The 17,239-nt window shown below is 41.1% G+C and overlaps 1 protein-coding gene across 11 annotated transcripts in view; it reads right to left on the minus strand.

The window, feature by feature from the left end:
* TRIM2 (tripartite motif containing 2) overlaps positions 1-17,239 on the minus strand; it is a 134,071-nt gene that overhangs the window by 82,479 nt on the left and 34,353 nt on the right. For 2 of the 11 annotated variants that reach the window (XM_019722488.3, XM_019722480.3), the window contains exon 1: positions 7,965-8,483. The exons of 7 other annotated variants lie outside the window; for them this stretch is intronic. The gene's annotated coding sequence lies outside the window, so the exon portion shown is untranslated. Of the gene's footprint in view, positions 1-7,964; positions 8,484-17,239 lie in introns of those variants that run through there. 2 more of the 11 variants (XM_019722558.3, XM_019722495.3) reach the window with 2 other exon arrangements.

Raw genomic sequence — 17,239 nt, forward strand, 5'->3', positions numbered from 1 at the left:
ATATAAGTTGAAACTTGATTATGTCTTGTTCACATAGTTCCCTAATGGTTTCTTGTGTAATATTCCAGAGTTAAATTTTAAGTGACTAATCTATATTAGAAACCATTTTTCCAGACACCTTCCTAGATTTGTTTTCTCAATAAAACATCCTTTCATCTAGAGCTTCCCACAGTGTTTGTATTATTTTAACAGATGTCATCCAACTGAGTATTGCTGAGCATTTTGGTTTAGTGAGAAGGCTATCCTAGATGTGACTCCTCTTTCCTGGAAAAGTCACTGGACTTCTTGGAGTCTTGGTTTCCTCACCTCTAAAATATTACTTCTCAGAGCCCTTGTAAAGACAAGATGGGATAATTTATATGGAAGTGGTATTTTTTAGGTAAAGATTTGCTCAAATGCGAGATTAAATCATTATTATCGCCTCAGTGCCAAGTTAGTCCAGCTAGTTAACTGCTATGCTGATGAAATTATGGGCTTGAACCAAGTGATCTGGTTCTTCAAGATTCATGCCACAGGGGCCAATAAATTTCAAGACTAATAAAGAGGGAGAGGAGGGATGGAGAAAATTGCAAAGCACATCCTGTTGAGTCATCAGGGTTATCTTCATAAATAAAAGATGGAGAGCATATAGTCACCTCAATCTATCTTAAGGCATGCAGTATCCCAGGCTCTCAGCAGAGATAACTGACAGTCCCTGACATACTCAGCTCTGGTGTAATAAATCCATAAGGTACTACATTATGCCTAAGTCAAGAGTTTAATATTTTGTTTGTTTGTGTGTTTTTTTTTAATGAATTCTACTGTTTTTAAGACTGAAAACTAACCAAGAATTGATAAAGATGCCCGCAATACAAAAATCAAGTCAACCTCTTGTCAATTTAGAATCTCAATATGGTTCATCTCTTGAACATACTGAAGTAAGGAATAGCCAAACCCTCTCACTCTAATTTCCAATGAAGATGAGCTTTAGCAGAATACAGTCAACATTCACATCCCGAAACCATCAAACTCTGTCCATAAAACTCGCCAAATGAATGTAGATTTATTGTTTTTGTAACTTAAATGTTTCTGTTTTAAAGGGGTAAATTAACTTGTCTTTTACTTCACCTTTGGTGTTTATTTGTTCCACAAACTTTATACTCTGGCTGATGATTTCCAGTGGAATCAAGTGACCGTTTTCAAGTTGTGGACGCCAAAAACAGTACGCATATTAAGAGTATAAGTATTGTAGCAGTCATTTTATGTAAAGTTCAGAAAGCCGGGCCCTGGATCTCTACGCTCTGGTAGATCTAGGACACAAGCAGGTCTGAGTATCCCCACTTGGAATGACTCTCCTCGGTGAGCTGGGGAAGCACAGTCCCTGCTGACCTCCCATCAACAGATACTTAGTTGAAGGGCTAGGTAACGATGATTGACGAAACCACTTGTAGAGAAACCAGGCAGCACTTCTGTGAATGCATTTATCCCAGGGACTTGATGAAGAGGAAATGGTTTAGGGAAAAAATATCTAGGAAAAGACGTCTATTTAGTTCTAGCTAGATCTAGTTTTAGCATGGAGCATCCTGTGTGGAATAAGCCCCAAACATGCCAAGAATATTTTGTACCGCATTACAAAAGAAAAACAGTTCCCATGCAGATGGAATTCAGAATTTCATAACCCGACAAATCTGTCTTCCTCCCGTTACAGAAACTGCTTTAACTATTCAAAGCAAATTCTTAATTGTTTCCCATTCTTGATATGTAAAGGCTTTTTAGAAAGTAGTATGAATTTGATATACAATAGATGCTTATTAAAGATTCAGAAACTTCATTTTAGCAAAACAATTTACGTGGACTACAAGTAAGTTCCTTGTAGAGGACGTCCCTGGGAAATCCAATTTGTTTTCTTCTAATGAAATTGTACTAAAAATGAATAAAGCACACCTTCTGTGGGGTCTGTAGCTGAAGCTCAGAAATTAGAATAAATGTCACAACAAAAAGGAGCACTTTGTACAGGGCCTCCCCACACCGTTCACTCCCACCTCTTCCCTTGTCAGGCTCCTAGATCTTTTCATGTTGTTTTGGTGGGTGGTTGGACAGCTCTGAGTGGTTTTTAGTCTTCAGGCATCAATTAATTTACAGTTTAAGTTTCTGGATCCAGACGTTTGGGGAGGAAGGGGATAAAGGACACTTAAAAGGTAATTGCTTCCTGATGGCTGAAAATTGGGAGAAACAGCAAAAAGACTGCAGTTAGTTAGCCCCTGCTCATCCTTCCTCTAAGCAAACGGCATCCCATCACATCACTTCTTCATACACTACTATGTGACTTCCATGTGACCTGGAGCAAAAGACAACATGTATCATTTAAGGCTCATTTGTTACAGTGTGTGGGACAACAGACGAACAAATCATTGCTCCCCTAAAATGGAAATAGCTTTGTAAAAAGAATTCTTTTTAATCTGGAGATCACATTCTATAGCCATTTGTTAAATTAGGTTTTGATAGTGGTTTCATTATTGGCTACACTTTCAAAGAGAAAGATATCTAGTCTTTCCCATTTCTTTTCTGCAGCAATCAAGAAGCAAACATTCAGCCAATCTGATTGCATTTTTATCTCCTTTCCTTGGGTGACTTTTGATTGGCCATGCTAAATAAAGGGGTATCCACAATATGTGCTTACATTTCATAAGAGGTTCACTTTTATAATCTCCTTCTTTTGACTAACATGGCAGTTATTTTGACTTTCGTATGCAGCATCCAATGCATGGGGTTAGTGCAGGAAGCCCAGCACATATGCTGAACCATCAAGGAGAGCCAGCTGCCCCAAATCTGCAAGGAGACAATTCTCTCCCAAATACCAAGGCGATTACTGCACACTGAGATAGCCTGTGTTTCTGCTAAAGCAAATGTAGCATTAATTTTGAATTACACAAAAAGGGGAGGTGTCAGAATTGACCTAAAGCTTCCCTTCTTTTCAGTATCCTGCAAGTTCCTGCCCTTTCCCTTCCCCCTCCTACGCTCCTCCGTCGTTCACTATTTTAATTCCCAGCAGAATCGTAACTAACGCAGACTGCCCAGCTAATAAGATAGCAGGCAGCCTCTCATTGTGTCCAGTCGTCAGCAAACGTAGGCAAACTAATGAGATGCAAATCCCGTTCAACGTGGCTAATGCCTTTCTTATCCTTAAGCAAAGGCCCAGAAAACTCACCCTTTTCAGAGGGTTTATAATATAGCTTTGACGCCATTGTTGAACGGGCAACACTAATTTAAATAAACTGGAGCAACACTAATTTAAATAAATTGCACGTAGTCAGCAAAAGAGACAGTTCTTTGTTTAGTCTGAGAAGCTACGTTCACGATTAAGGAGACCTGATTTCATCCTGTTAATTAAGGCGAAGCTCAAGAATATCTATCATTTACCCTCCAGCAATGCCCCCATTATGGGTCATTTTGGTGCTCGCCCAGTCACTGATGAACGGCTTGGTGGCTGGGAAAAGAGCATTATAGGAATAAAGCCAATCAGCAAATAGGAGTGTTGGGGTTAGGTAGCAAGTGTCACTTTGCCTGCGTCATGTTGAAAGAGCCAAGAACACAATTTTTGCTGCCAAAAGAAGCAAATCTCAGGTCAAGGGGCTACCTTGATTTCCTCAGGAAGTGGTTATAGCTGAACTAGGGAAGAGGGACCTACCATGTTTCCCAGAAAATAAGACCTAGCTAGACCATCAGCTGTAATGCATCTCTTGTAGCAAAAATTAATATAAGACTCAGTATTATATTATATTATATTATATTATATTATATTATATTATACCTGAATTTATATTATATTAAAATAAGACCGGGTCTTATGTTAATTTTTGCTCCAAAAGACGCTTTAGAGTTGATGGTCTGGCTAGGTCTCATTTTTGGGGAAACACGGTACCGTGGCCCTTGACCTGGTGAGGTGAGGAAATCGGTGAATGTGTGGAAGAAGGATGCTCGATAATACCTGAAGTTACCACCAGGGCTTGAAAATTCCTTCAAGGCTTAAGTTCTGCCTTTTACACTATTGTATTAATACTTTTCAGATCATAAAACAAGGGGCTTGAAACATAGTATTTGTTAAATAAATCCTGACAGACCGGGCTTAAAAAACATCTTTCCTTTCTTCTACCTGATTGGACAGAACAAATTAAACACAACTGAGTCTATCTAATCTTTCACATTGTGAGTCTTATGTTAGATCTTTCTCTCTCTCTCTCTCTCTCCCTCTCTCTCTGTCAAGGAGGGTGCAGCTCACAGTGGCCCATGAGGGAATCGAACTGGCAAACTTGGCGTTATTAGCACCATGCTCTAACCAACTGAGCTAACCGGCCACCCCAGGTCTCTCTTTTTCAGGAGTCTTAAACTGAGAGGCTTTCCATTTTTGCTTCCTGGTTCTCAAATTCCCCCTCTCTGAAAGTTAGCAATGAGAGTCCTGAAACACTAGTCTGGACCCTAACGGGAGATAAGCAGGTCAGCAAAACTTTAAGCGTCTCTTGATATTTTGGTTTAAATCAATGACTACATTTAAACTTAAAAAGACATCCTTCAACAGCAGGCATTCTGAAACGTGAAAAACATTTACAATAAGGAGATGATGACTTAAAAGTTTAATTACCTCCCAGAACTCCAATTGCCTCCAGCATATTTCTACAAATTACTCTGGTTCCAAAAGCCTGCACGTCTTAGGTTGATTCATTCACTGCAGTTCAGAACTTCTATTAATATTTCAGCGTTTTTAAACTGTCATAAATTAATAAAGACGCTGACAGATACAGTGTTTTTGTTTGACTCCGGGCCACATCCTTATCTCCCTGCCTATCCCTTCTGCCTAAATAAATTTCATCTAGACATCCAGTATGTTAAAAAGAAGGATGTATTGAAAATTGAGCCTATTACTGTTCAAGGATTAAGATGAGATTCAACAGCAGGATATGTAAAAATAATAGTTTCACATAGGAAGGAACCAGTATTAGTAAGACAAAATATTTGTCAACAAAAGCTCAGTTTCTGAGGCTGAATTTCCACTAACCTCTCAAAAATACATAAAAGCTGAGTGGCTACTAAACAGTGGCTCTGTGTCACTGGATTTACTCCCTTTCACCTCCCTTTACCTACTTATCTAGAAGGTTGCATTTGCCGTTTCTTCTAAGACCAAATACTATCCATATCAAAGACTATTCTCTTCCAGAGAAAATAATAAACTAAACTCACAGGTGACTTACAGGGACTCTTTCAGACCTGCCAACCAGCAGGTCAGATTTCAAGTCTAATACATAGAGCATAAGAAATAATGTTGGTGATGGAGTATGATAGTAACTCAACCTTGACTCAAGGCTTTTAAGATAACAGTCTCAGAGGGCTCTCAAGCAGACATCCTGGAATGTAGTTTCTCACGAAACCCAGAAGGAAAACGTCACGGTTCCGAGCTGTTTCATCAGCAGCATCAAAAGTATCTTGCCAGCACCTGCCAGCATAAACCTTTAGCGCCTGTACAAATCAAGCTAAAACTGCCTTTTAGGAATTTGTCATCCAAGGTGGACTTGGTGTAAACCAAACAGTGTCATTTTTAGTAGAGTGGTGAGAGAAGGAGAAAGTTCTAATAATGTTATCTCCCCAGATTTCTGGATGGCATTTTCAAAGGTTCCTTGCACATTCCTGTATTATCCGATTGGGCTATGGCCACTGGACAGGAAAATTGGCACCAAGCCGCACTTGGAGAGGTGGTGAGTTACTGCTTCTCAGAAAAGGCCAAATAAACAGATCGCTCCTGAGCCTCAAAGTAAGAATATCCAGCTTCTTTCCAGAGTAGCCAGTGGACAGAAATTCAAAGGACAGAATTTAACACAAAGGCAAATCAAAGAAAAGGTCAGAGTGTAGGCTGTCGATTCTCAAAGAGACTCCCTGACCCATTTGTTTTCATTACCTCATGAGAAGTTCCTTCCACTTGTGTTTCAATATGAAGTCGAAATAACAAGCTGACCAATCAGGAAACCATGCAAGTCAATATTAAAATAATGATGCAAGAAAAATAATTCAAGGTGTAAGTGCCACATTTCATTTCGAAAGATACAATGGAATTTTCACTGGAGGATTTAATAGACATAGAACTTTTCCAGGAAAATAAAAGCAGTAATTGGAAAAATGTCCTGAGAATACCGATAAGGGGACACTGTCAAGGTAGTGTCCTACATCCCATGATCCAAAGTAAGAGTCATGGCATATACCTACCTGGCATAGTATAGAAAAGGGTAGAAAGAAAAAGGGAGGTTACAGGGAAAACAATGTGCAAATACGAGGGGAGATCTATTGTTAACCCTTCTGTACCCAGTCCAGAACATGGCTGAATCCTCTTACCCCGAAGACATTTCATTAGCCTTGCCTAACTCAACCAAATCCACATTCACCGTAAGGGAGGAGGGAGGTGGCTTTGTTTGTTTTTTTTAATTGATCTTTAATTGCTACAGGCACCTAAATTTGAAGATGCGTGTAATGTAAAGTGTGTCATAAAGAATTGAATCAAATGCTTCCGATCTGAATCATTCCTGCTCTTTTGTTGCTTTCAGCTGAAGGGCAAGTAATAGGTTTGCCAAGGATGAAGTCAAATAGAAATCTGAGGCTAGAGGTCGAGTGGAGCTGGGAGGCAGTGAACTGCGCACACCTCCTCCCACCTCCTGGACAAGGAACACGGAAATGCAAGTTTCATGCAAGAAGCCCATAATTATATTCTCGGCACCAAAAAAATGCATACACATTTTAAGAAAGGAAAAAACTGTATTAAAATGGTAATAATATACACCGATAACAAAAGATGGATACAAGTCATGTGTATACACTTTTTTGGCATGCCTGGTATTGATGTAAAAGTTAATCTCCATTTTTTAGAAGACAATAGGCTAAAAAGTGTTTTAGTAAAAAAGGCATTGGTTTGGGGGAGAGTGTTATCACTTTGTGAGGGGTGTAAATATCTATTATGTTGCTCTGTACAGCTGAAACTAATTTAAACAAAAAGGGCACTGGTGTGCATACTGTCACAGGAACAGCCACAACCTCCCACCCTAAGGGCTAACCTAACCTTTGGGTGTCTAGAATTATAAGTTCTTTATAATGAACTATTTTAAAACCATTTGAATCTAAAGCTGTCTCTGTTTCGTAAATTGAGGCTGGTGATTTCTCAGAAGAGGGACGGGGTGAAGAAGGAACCCTGCGTCTACGGTGGTGGATTATATACAGGTGGGAACGACTTTGGGATTCACAGAATGCGTTGACTCTCACAGGCATTTCACGTGACAAACCTTCTCCTCCCACCCCCAGCCTTTTACCTGATTTGTCAGAAGCTTGCCGACAAATCAACATGAGGCACGTATTCTTTCAGAATACGTTTATCAACGAGATCCCTGACAGGATCCGAAAAGCAACATCTCCCACCTCTAATAAGCCAGAACTTGAGCGGAGGATAAGAGTGGAAGATAATAGGAAGGACATTTAGTCGAGTAGTTTTAGGGAAACGGCCAACATTTAAGAGAAGGGGTGGGGGAGGAGGAGGAAACACAGTTTCAAAAAATTATTAAAGTTACTGCTTTAAGATTGCAGAGTATCTTTTTTTCCCTTCCTCAGTGCAAAATGACGCTAAAAGCTTTCCTTCCGAAGCTCTGCGCGTATTTCAGGAATGGGAGAGGGCCCTGGTCCCCCGGGAGACCTCCGCCGGCCCGGCCTGGGAGCGATGCAAAGTCAAGGTTGAGCACTTCCGCAACCGCAGCGGACAGTGCCTGCAGGCTCCTGCCACCACCGGCCAGGCGGGCTGCGACCAACCGCGCCGGGATCCGGAAGTGGCGTCTTTGCAGGCTGGCCGCACACCTCAGCCCTCCTGGACCTTGCGCAGAGGTAAGGTTCCAGGTGGGCAGGGCTCGCTGGCGGCGGTACTCGTGCTCAGCCCCAGCACCGCAGCCCGAGCGCTGACTTACTGCGTGACGGCGACTTGCTCGGCAGATAAAAGGCGCGCAGGCAGGAGGGGGCAGCGAGCGGCTCCGCCTCCGGCGCGGCTGAGCCCCCAGCCAGGCCGGGGGTGCTCGCGCACACGCCGGGCAGGCAAACCAGGCGTTGATGGCTCTCCCGCGCACCTCCTTCTGCTCCCCGCAGCTGTGGTCCTTCCTGCGTCGGGTGGTATCTGAAGGTGACACTGCTTTATCGCCCGCAGCAGCTTCTAAGCACTAAGCTGAAGTAGTGACAACCGACCAGCGGAGGAAAAGCTGCCCCCTGGCTGCATTCGAAAGGGCCTTATCTCGGAGTCCTTGGTTCCAGAAGGCTTTCTGGTTAGTCACTTCCATTCTGTTTTCCATACGCCGCGAGGCAGAGGCAAATCCTGGATTACATGTTACCCAGCTCTCGCGCGCGCAGCATTCCCAACCCGGCCCGGCAGCGAATCGTCGCACGAAGCACGAGAACAACACGCAAGTTGGTGCCCAATTCCAGAAAGATTTCCCAGCGCGATGACTAAAGGCTCCTGCAGCCAGCCTCTAGGAAGGGCCAATCGCAGCCGGGCAGGGGGTGGGGGGGTGGGGGGGTGGGGGGGTGAGGCTTGGCTCAGTTTTCAGGTCTACTCCTGAGAGCACGTCCTCCTTGCCAGCCCTGTAAACACAGATGCAAACTCTGTCCCTGTAGGGGAAGTGACTTGAATTGGATGGGCCGAGAGAGCTGAAAAGGGCCAGCATCCATTACAGGAGAGCTCACTATTAAAAGCAGTCACAACTACTGAATGTGAGAGATGGAGAAAAATCTCTGCATTTACTTTAATTCTGACAAATGAGTCAACGATGACACAATCAGCACCAAAAATGAAGAGAAATTACTGTCTCTTAGGGTCTTAACCCAGTCTTATATTATATTATATTATATTTTATAAGACCCGGTCTTATAGTAAAATAAGACCGGCTCTTATATAAGACTGGGTCTTATATAATATATCATTATAATATAATATAATACAATATAATACCGGGTATAATATAAGACAGGGTCTTATATTAATTTTTGCTCCAAAAAACGCATTAGAGCTGATTGTCCAGTTAGGTCATATTTTTTGGGAAACAGGGTAGGTTGGGGTAGGGACTCTCCCCCTTACCCCCCTTCCTTCCTTCTTTCCTTCCTACCTTCTAGAAACATTCATGAGTGCCTCCTATTTGCCTGGCACTAAGCTGAGAATAGAAAGTTGGAAACAGGCTGAAATCTCTAGCCTCAAGTGCCTTAACTAATGGGGAGGGTGGTGAGAAAAGGGGAGGGGAGTGAGACCAACAATTTCAGAGCATTGTGAAATCGCTAGTGTAGAATGTATGCCCAGAGGGTTACAGGAACATAGAAGCAAGTTTTAAAGCATGCTGGAAATCAAGGCAGGCTTCCCAGAGTAGGCTGCATTTGAGTTTTGAAGACTGACCAGACATCAGGTAAAATGAAGAAAGATCTGAACCTCTGAATGGCCTGCAGAAAGCAGGTAGGAGGAGTAAAGTTGAGTCATGAGATTATTGAGGATGGCAGGGAGTCAGACCACAAAGGTCTTACATGCTAAACTCTGGGATTTGACTTTTGTTTGGAAGTTCTGGGGACCCGCGGAAGGATTTCAAGCAGATAAGTGTTTGAATCAGATTTGCGTTTCAGAAAGATTACTGTGGAAGTCCTATGGAAGGCAGATGCCTAGGAAGGGAGTGGAGGTGGGGCTGGAATAGATTGGACAGACTCCAAAAATGTGAGAGGTGGAATCTTTAGGATTTGGTGCCTGGTAACAAGGATGGGGAGGGAGCTGCAGGCTATCACCCAGGTTCTGACATGGGCAGCAAGGTGGATGGAGGGTACCATTCACCAAGAGAAAAATGAAGGAGGAGGAGCAAGTGAGACCAGAAAATGAGGAGCTGAGTTTAGATGTTGAGCCTATGGCTTCTGTGAGACATCCAAATGCAAATGTCCCAGCAGGCGAGACAGCCACATGGATCTGTAAAGTATTTGGGGCACTGTGGGCTGGCTATCTCACTTGGGGCTGACAGAGCTGAAAAGGGCCAGTTGTCCACTTATAAGTAGAAGGCAAATATAGGAGTAGAGAAAAACTCATTTAGTTTGCTAGGGTTGTCCTAACAAAGCACTGCAAATGGAGTGACTGAAACAACAGAAATGGATTGTCTCACAGTTCTGGAGGCTGGACGTGCAAGATCAATGTGTCAACAGGACATGCTCCCTCTGACGGCACAAGAGAGGACTCTGTTCCAGGATTCTCTCCTAGTAGCTTCTGGTAGTTTCTTGGCTTGTGGCAACATAACCCCAGTCTTCACATGGCGTTCTCCCTGAGTGTCTTGTGTCTAAATTTCCCCTTTCTGTGAGGATACCAGTCATTCTGAATTAGGGCCCCCCCCCTACTCCAAGATGATCTGATTTTAACTAATTACATCTGCCCTTATTTCCATGTCCTATTTGGAAATTACCATATTTCCATATAAGCTCACATTCTGAGGTGGTGGTTAGGACTTCAACATATGAATTTGATGGTGGGGGGTACAGAATTCAATCCATAACAGTCACACATGAATTTCATTATTAAGAGCAGGATTAAATATGATATGAGGAGAAATACCAGATTTATGTGGGCAAAGAGAGCAGCTCTGGATGGACACAGAGAAAAATTATTAGAAAGGTACATGAGGTGTGGCCCACAAATAGGGAAGATAAATGTTTAATTAGGAGTGATTAAGATGGCCAATGTTAAAAAGTCAGACAAGATAAAGCCAGAAATTGCCCACCGTCTTTGGTAGAGTGACAGTCGGTAGATGCAGTGGTCAGACCAATAGATGAACTTCAAAGGTTCACTTAGCTCCAACATTTTATGACTTGAAATCCATTGTCCAGGCACAGCCATTGAGAGAAATATGGAATAGTGGACATTTGTTTGAGTCTTGCCACCCAAGCCATAACCTGCTTTCTCGGCCTCCGTTGCAGTTAGGGCTTGAAACTATGACCAAGCCTCTGGCAATTGGGTGGAGGGACACTAGACTTCAGTTTGCATGAAAGCAAGATGAGAAAGAAGATTCTAGAGAAGCCATTTTCTGTGAGGTGGTAGAGCCCAGGGGAGAGGTATGGCCCCTCAGGGCCAGCAGGGGCAAAGGTCCTAATAGCTGTCCAAAGGAGTGTTTCTAGTACCTGTGCTCAGAGGAGCAGTACGAGGGCTCCTTCTGGAACCATCTGGTGGTATAATTTAAGCATTGTTCTTCGCTGAGTAGCCTCTGAGACTGATTCTCCGGATTTCTTAGAGATCCTCTGAGCCATTTAATGTTCTTTTTAAAAAATATAACAGTTTTATTGAGATATAAATCACATACTATGAAATTCGTCCCTATGAAGTGTATAATTCACTGGGTTTTAGTATATATATTCACAACCTTGTGCAGCCATCACCACTATCTACATCATTCCATAACATTTGCATCATCCCCAAAAGACACGTCCTATACACTAGGAGTCATTCCCCATTCCCCGCTCCTCTCAGGCCCTGGCAACCACTAATCCACTTTCTGTCTCTATGGATTTGCTTATTCTAGACATTTCATATAAATTTAATCATACAATATGGGCCTTTTGTGTCCGGCTTCTTTCACTTAGCAAATTTTTTTTAAGGTTTATCTGTATTGTAGCATGTATCAGTACTTCATTCATTTTTATTGACAAATAATATTCCATTATATGGGTACACCACATTTTGCTTATCCATTCGTTAGTTTATGGACCTGTGGATTGTTTCCACTTTTTGGCTAGTATGAATAATGCTGCTGTGAACATTTGTGTACAATTTTTTGTGTGGACATACATTTGCATTTCTCTTGGGTATGTACCCAGGAGTAGAATTGCGGGGTCATATGGTAATTCTATATTTAACATTTTGAGGAACTGCCAGACTATTTTCCAAAGGAGTTAAACATCATTTTACACTACCAGTAGCAATGTCTGAGGGTTCTAATTTCCTAGTGAGTACGAAGTGGTATTTCATTGTGGTTTTGATTTGAATTTCCCTGATGACTAATAATGGTGAATAACTTTTCCTGTGGTTACTGGCCACTTGTGTGTCTTCTTTGAAGAAATGTCTATTGAAATTTTTTGCCCATTAAAAAAATTTTTTTTTTAATTATGGTTAAATATGCATAACATAAAATTTACCTTTTTAACCATTTTAAGTGTACGGTTCAGTGGCATTAAGTACATTCACTTTGTTGTGCAACCACCATTTGACCATTATTAATTGTCTTTTTAAATTTATCTTTTTTTGTTGAACTTTTATATTCTAGATACAAGTCCCTTAGCAGACATATGATTTGAAAATATTTTCTCTCATTCGGTAAGTTGTCCTTTCACTTTCTTGATGGTTTCATCATAGTCTTCAATAAATTCCTTTTATGCTCAAACTCACTAGAGTAGTTTTCTGATGTCAGTAGCTAAGAACACTGACAGATGCACTGGGTTCTGTTAAATACCGCCTTTTTCCTTTTTTTTTTCTATAACAAGCTGTCTCGTATGCTATCTTCTACTCAACATTGCCTTAGGATTTTTTTTTCCTAAAGCTTTTCCTCATCTATCTGAATCCTATCTACACCTTACATTTCCTGGGCACAGACCCAACGTATCAATGGCTGCCACTAACACAATTAGGAGCACAACTACCACCAGCCCTCCCACTTATGTCTCACCTCTATCCAGTCCTGACCCAGCACCTTGGCACTCACCCGCAATGCCCTCCCTCTCTCCAACTCCTCCCACTCCGCGCTCATCCCTCTCCTCGGTAGTGTCAGAGCCATACAGGATCTTATCAATGAGATCAATGTCCGATTTAATCTTTGCATCATCTTCAGTGCCCAGGACAAGGCCTTGCAAACCCTTGGAGCACAGTAAGTACATGCTAAATTGAATTGAATCTTGTGCCCTATTTAATTTTATTTTTTTATTCTAAAATAATATTTATGCAGTCCTTAATTTTAAACTTTCTCTTAATGGACACATTTGGAGGGTTAGGGCCTGAAGTTGGGGTGCAGGGCAAATCTATGGTGTTCAACTTGAGACTGGAAGAACGGAATTCTTTGGGGGATTAATCTCTAGGAGTCCCTAAAATGGTCAAAAAAAGTGTCACAGGTAAACGTCTCAGGACCCAGAGAGGAGCGAAAGAGTATTATTGGAGGAATCACAAGTCTAAAGTGAATGCATTTCCTGGCAGACTTTTCTGGTGGGTTAGGCTTCAGAACTGCCACTGATCAGTGCTTTGGTTCTGTTTAGTCTTTGTAGGTTTGCTTCTCCCACCTCCTTGCTCCTGTACCTGTGAAACAATCTTAAACTCTTCAGATTAGGAGCTAAATAAAAAGCAGCTGTTGGAAACAGCAGGAAATAGCCTGTGTTTATTCAGTCATAACCCGCCACCCCACCCCCGCCATGTTTGCTGAGCACACACTTAATGCGAGGCACCACTCTGAACACAAAAAGAAACAAGATTTGTTTCCTGTAATAAGGATTTGGATGATGAATGCGGGGGGTGGGGAGGAGTAAGACAAACACCATTAACTATACTCCAAAAGCACAATGGACCCCTAATAAAAGAGGCATAAACCCTGTTTTGAGGATTCAAGGGAAGAAGAAATCACCCACTTTTCCAAACAGTGAGAAAGGCTTTATGGAGAAGGTAAGGAAAAAGAACTAAGCTTTTGCCTAGAAACTTAGAACCTCTAAACCATCATCTGTGTTCTCGTAGCTCCCAAACTAGTTGGGAAGAAAGTCACATGTACAAGTGGCTGCATTTCAAGACCACATATGATAAGACCAGTTTGAAAGAGTCACAGGAAAGTGAGAGATCACTTCTCACTTCCTAGCAGAGTAACTAGGAAAGACATTATGGGAGGGTAGGCTTGCGCCCTAAAAGATGGAAAGGATATTTTACGTAAAAAGCAATGAAATAGTCTAGAAAATTTGGAAAACCTAGTGAAGTATAAAGAATAGAATAGAAATCACCTATAGACCCACTACCTACAGTATATACGTTGCCAGATATACAATATGCTTCATAAATATTTGCAATATGACTAAATGCATAAATGACATTACCATTTATTGTCTCTACTTTTTCCTCATGCATATTTTTACTACGCACATAATTTTGAAACCTGATTTTTAAACACATATCATATAATATGCATTTTATGTCTATAAAATCATTTGAAAACACATTTTTAAACAACTGAAGAATATTCCATTGATATATAATTTATGCAACCAATTGCCATAGTGCTTGTATTTATATTGTTTCTAAATTTTCAATTATTATAAATAAAACTTCAATGACATTGCTAAACACAAATCTTTTCTTCACACCTCTATAGTCTCAGCATAGATTCCTGTAAATGAAATTATCACATCAAGGTGTATTAACATTTCTAGGGCTCTCAAGAGAGCAAAACATTGCACAATTACTTTCAGAAAGGTTGCACCAATTTACGTTCCCCTTAGCAACGTATGAGATTGAGAGACACACCTTCACCAACAGTTATATTTTAAAATATTTGCTAATCTGGTAAGAAGAAAATAGTAACTCAGGGTTCTTAAATGTTGTATTTATTTGATCACTAGTGATATGAAACATTTAAAAATATCATTTCCATTAACATCTCCTGTAAGTCGCCAGTTTATATTCGTTGTCCATTTATCTTTGGGGAACTTGGAGAGAATCTGCAATTCTGTCAAGCTTGGTTCTCCCATGGCTATCATTGTGTGAGCATCCTGCCATAGTAAGTGTGAGCTTATGTTTTTAAAGTTATGTTATCATTCATTCATTTTCCTTCCTCCTTCCCTCCCTCCCTCCCTTCCCCCTTTTCTCTCTCTCTCTTTGCCACAACATGGCCCCTAAACACAACCAACTACTTCATTTGGCTCAAAAGAACTGTGGCCTTTTGTAACCCTGGAGGGAGAACTGGTGGTATCAGAATTATTGAAAGGCAATATTGCCAGGTTGTCAAGGGACACTTAGTCACTGTGACTCTTTTTTAAGTGCTGATATTAGACCCTAACCTCCTCCTACGCCAGAACATTAAACACCATGGTGTCCACCAATTGACTTCCCGTGTCTCAACAGAACTGCACTTTCCTGCTTTCATGGTATCTGTTCCTGCTGAGCCTGGTGTGGTCTTTTCTACATCTTCCCCAGTCCAAATCCTGCCTGTCTCTGATTACACAGCTCAGATGGTGGCTCTTACATGAGGATAATCTCCCTCTGAATCCCACAGCACACTGTATTTGCAGTGCTTCCACTCTCCCAGGTAGTCTGGTTATTTGTGCATTCAACGTACCTCCTTCTTTACTTTGTAAACTCCTGAGGAGTCAACATGAGCCTACATATTGTCTTTCAATAATTCTGTGTTTTTTTCGCATCTGGGTTCCCATAATGCAGTTAGCAGGAACCCAGAAATACTTTACAAATTAAAAAAATGAAATGTCATTTAACAGATACACTAGGAGAGTAAAAGCGACTTTGAAATGGAAAAAAAGGTTAATTTTAGTTGTACAGTGGTCCCCTGTGATCCAGTTTTGCTTTCCGCTGCTTTGGTTACCTGCGGCCAACCACAGTTCAAAATATTAAGTGGAAAATTTCCACCTTACTTTATCTCATCATGTAGGCATTGTATCATCTCACGTTATCACAAGAAGGGTGAATACAGTACAACAAAGTATTTTGAGAGAGCGTACATGCACATAACTTTTATTACATATATTGTTAAAATTGTTCTATTTTATCATTAGTTATTGTTGTTAATCTCCTACTGTGCCTATTTATAAATTAAACTTTATCATGGGTATGTATATATAGGAAAAAACATAGTATATGTAAGGCTCAGTACTTTATGAGGTTTCAGGCATCCACTGGGGGTCTTGGACTGTATTTCCCACAGGTAAGGGGGACGACTCTATTGATTGTGGTAACGTTATGGACTGAATATGTCTTCCTCTCAAATTCATATGTTGAAACCCTAACCCCCAGGTTGGGGGTATTTGGAGATAGGCCCTTCAGAAAAGTAATTAAGGTTAAATGAGGTCATAAGGATGGGGCCCTAATCCAATAGGATTAGCGTCTTTATAGGAAGAGGAAGGGACACCAGAGCTTTCTCTCTCTCCACTTGCATGCACCGTGAAAAGGCCCTGTGAAGACACAGTGAGAAAACACTGTCTGCAAACCAGAAAGAGAGCTCTTATCAGAACTCAACCAGACAGCCACCTCGATCTTGGACATCCAGCCTTCAGAACCATGAGAAAATAAATTTGTTTTTTAAGCCCCTCAGTCTGTGGTGTTTTGCATGGCAGCCTGAGTTGACTAATACAGAGGTAATGGTAAGATGTTAGGAAGAAATGGAAGAAAGTCCGTTTAAACAAAGGAATATTAATACATCAAACAAAGAAGTCACAGAATCTCAGGTTGAGACCTTTTGGGGTAGAAATGAAGACGAATTGAGAAACATGCCTCCTTTTGTCTCATCATAAAAGGTATAAAATGCCCTCTAATTCTGCAGCCACTTAAGTCCTGTGTGGCAGAGGAATGAAAACTGATAAAAATTACGACTGGAATCCAGGAATTAAGAAACTGAATGGGGCTAAACAATTAATTTTAGATCGACTATAAGGTCAGCAGAGGCAAATAAGCCCTAAAATAATATTCCAAAACCATTGGGAGAGTGACGAGGAGATTGCTACTGGCTGCCATTAGAGTAAGAGCAGACTTTCTTATATTTTCTTGAAATGATGACCTATGATCATCTTCGGCTGATCCATTAGCCATGGAAAGGTGCTCCTGAGTTTCTCAGGACGTCACTCAACACAGGCATCAGGCCATCTCACAGCACCGCACACGATTCAAAACCAAATATGCAGGAAGAACACACTGGAAAGCCAAGAGAGAAAGAGAAAAACTACCCCTGAGGCCTTCATTATTGTTCTCAAGTCCTTGCCAAAAACTCGGTCATCGTAACTCTACATATTTTAAATATGTGTCATGCTTTTGAAGTTTCAAACAAACAAAAAAAACCCTTACTTGGAAGAAATGAAAACAATAAAACTAGGTAAAGGAATTTTTTAAGAACTGTATTTCTTAGTACTATTGTGATTTAATGTCTCTTCAATTCTTGCATTAGAGATGAAAAAAGAAAGGAATCGTGAATGTGTTTCTTTCAAAATCTCCTTTCAT

Source organism: Rhinolophus sinicus, chromosome 15 (genome assembly GCF_057876585.1).
Source record: "Rhinolophus sinicus isolate RSI-liver-muscle chromosome 15, RSI-T2T, whole genome shotgun sequence".
Taxonomy (NCBI): domain Eukaryota; kingdom Metazoa; phylum Chordata; class Mammalia; order Chiroptera; family Rhinolophidae; genus Rhinolophus; species Rhinolophus sinicus.